The sequence below is a fragment of the Macrobrachium nipponense genome, chromosome 5, assembly GCF_015104395.2.
Source record: "Macrobrachium nipponense isolate FS-2020 chromosome 5, ASM1510439v2, whole genome shotgun sequence".
NCBI lineage: Eukaryota > Metazoa > Arthropoda > Malacostraca > Decapoda > Palaemonidae > Macrobrachium > Macrobrachium nipponense.
In genome coordinates, this window is record NC_061107.1 from 31,118,390 (window position 1) to 31,121,233 (window position 2,844).

The window sequence follows — 2,844 nt, forward strand, 5'->3', positions numbered from 1 at the left end:
ACCGTTTGCCAAAATGTTGCCCCGCTCATCCACCAGACAGAAGCTCAATTCACCTTGTTCCATCGGCTCTAAAAACCCATAGCAGTCAAGAATGGCTAACAGGACTTGGAATTGTCCCCGTGGTTGCAAAACTGCATTTGTCTTACGACTTAATGATATAACCTATCATCTAATGGTAATCTTAATTTCTGAGGAGGCCATGGCTTATTGCACAGTGGAAAAACATGACTAAGACTTTAAGAATGGCGGAACGATACATAGATGTGGCTGGGGTATCTGTGCTAGCATGGCGCAACGATACATAAATGTGGGTGGGGTATCTGTGCTAGCATACCAATACTACGTAGTGTTTAGGCCAACTGCTGGGATCCTTGAGGATCATTTAGCACTTCTTACAACTACTCAAGAAATTAGTTTTTATAGCCAGAAGTTAAATTTTCTAATCCAACAATGCACGTGATAGCCTTCAGTGTTATCCTGATTTATAACGAGGCCAAAGTGGGTGGAGCCTCATGAAGTCATCATTCTGACGATAATTATTGGTGAAATTTTAAAGCCAAATTATGGTACCAGCTATTTTTTTTCCATCAGTCAATAGGCAGATAGCCAATAAGTAAACACTGCTTGACATTGGATATAGCAGTCATCAAATCAAGCTTGTCTACTATGTTTTTGAAAATTACCTACTATTCCCTACATCTTGTCAAACTGATCGTGACCTATAAAGTAGACTGTGATTTCTTAGGAAACTTCTTTTGGGAGTTAGACTAATAATGAAAGTGTTTTTGTCTTTACTAACATTCTGTTGGTTTGTTCATATGACAATTATCACTGGAGAGGTTTCAGAGTTGATAAAGGTGTACTGCTTTGCTTGTATTTAAATTAGTATGTCATTGTTGCCAGAGGTCTAGCCTTCGTTACATATAGCCAATCATCCATCGATAAAGAGGGAAGAAATGCTGTCATAAGTTACGTATCAAGTGCATTTGAAACCTTTTCTCTGAGTGAGTTGGCCCGTCTTCAAAAAAAGTCACTTTTACATTACAGGTACCAAATTTATTCAACCTCCGTAATGCAGAATACAGTCAAAATTTATGTGTAGATATGTGTATTCTGAATAAGCGTTAAATTCTTGAATGCATAGATAAAAAGTTATTGCGAAAAACCGTGTTACAAAGGCCCTGAATCTTATAGTAAATAAGCAGAATTGGAAGTGCATTTTCTAAGGTAGAGCCACTTACTTTGGAATCTTTATCAAGCAGAGATCCAGTAACTATCCTTCAAACATTACTGCATCCAGTGACTGCAGATTTAGGCCATTTCCGTTGTTAGACGCTTAATGTGATGAAGGGCTTTACCCAACTCTGTAAAAAAACAAAATGTTTAGTGGTAATTACAACCCTGCACTGAATAGGTGTATGCATTCTGAAAAACTTGTTTATTTTACACTTCAATATTTAATTATTTCATATTTTCAATTGCATCTTACCTGGAATATCTCTACACATTTTAGAGGTGGCTGCCTGTTCTTTCCATAAGTTGGATAGCATCATCTGAACGCCTTTCCACAAATAATATCAAATACAATCTGCAGTAATACCTGAGGAATGATTGATAAAAAAACATTATTTTGAACTTAACAAAGCAACTTATGCAAATAGTATTCACAAACTGTATTCATGGTACAAAATTATAAAGTATTTCACAACATTCTGTACAAGGTAATAACAATATCAAACAAAAAATAACACAGTAAACTAAATAAGAAAAATTATAAGTGCATTTTCTAAGGTAGAACCACTTACCTTGGAATCTTTATCAAGAAGAGATCCAGCAACTATCCTTCTCAAACTTAAGTACAACATCCAGTGACTGCAGATTTAGGCCATCTATTATAATTTAGAAATTATTTACAATAATTAATAGGATAAATTGTCTCGAAATATCCTTGAACAACTTATTACTTCACAGCTGATTTCCTTAGTAAATGATAAAAAAAAAAACTTATAAAATGTCTTGCTTCATAAATTCTAAACATCATTCAAAGGAATAACAATAAGCAAGTCTAATGACCTGTTGACAGCCAAGTGACACTTTTCATTAGATATTCCACGTAAATCAAGATTCTTAAAATATTTTGCGAGCCTTCCTTCTCCAGCATTCGTATGGCTACTCCTGCTTTTTTGTTTTTTTTCTATTTCTTGTTAGAGTAATTTTTTTACCTAAAAATCATTTGAATTAATTTTTTTTTCGAATATATCTTTACGAGGTCTCCCTCGGGCTCGGCCTTTTTTTTGGTTCAAGTCATTTCTTTCTAACTGTCTGGCAACAGAATTCTTCTGCCTACCAAGGCCTTTTTTGTTTTGATCTGTTAATTTTTTTTCAGGCCCTGAAACAATATTTCTAGGGCTTCTAAGGCCTCTATTGCTTTTCCGATCTTCTACCTTTTCTTTTGGCTCTAACGCCACTTTCCTGGGCCTTCCGCGGCCTCTCTTGCTTTTCCCATCTTTTACTTTTTCTTCTAGCCCTATCTCCACTTTCCTGGGCTTTCCGCGGCCTCTCTTGCTTTCCCGATCTTCAACTTTTTCTAGCCCTATCTCTCCTGGGCCTACGCAGCCTCTCTTGCTCTTCCCATCTTTTACTTTTTCTTCTAGCGCTATCTCCACTTTCCTGGGCCTTCCGCGGCCTCTCTTGCTCTTCCCATCTTTAACTTTTTCTAGCCCTATCTCCACTTTCCTGGGCCTTCCGCGGCCTCTCTTGCTCTTCCCATCTTTAACTTTTTCTAGCCCTATCTCCACTTTCCTGGGCTTCGCGTTCCTCGGCTCTACTTCAGCTCTTCCCCAT

The 2,844-nt window shown here is 37.2% G+C and overlaps 1 long non-coding RNA gene across 1 annotated transcript in view; it reads right to left on the reverse strand.

The window, feature by feature from the left end:
- The window catches only part of LOC135215078 (uncharacterized), a 12,636-nt gene extending 10,486 nt beyond the window's left edge, over positions 1 to 2,150 (reverse strand). Inside the window, exons 1-3 of the long non-coding RNA XR_010314549.1 lie at positions 1,806 to 2,150; positions 1,490 to 1,600; positions 1,242 to 1,364 (exon numbers count right to left, since the gene is read on the reverse strand). This is a non-coding gene — a long non-coding RNA (uncharacterized LOC135215078). The remainder of the gene's footprint in view (positions 1 to 1,241; positions 1,365 to 1,489; positions 1,601 to 1,805) is intronic.
- Positions 2,151 to 2,844: the final 694 nt, after the last annotated feature.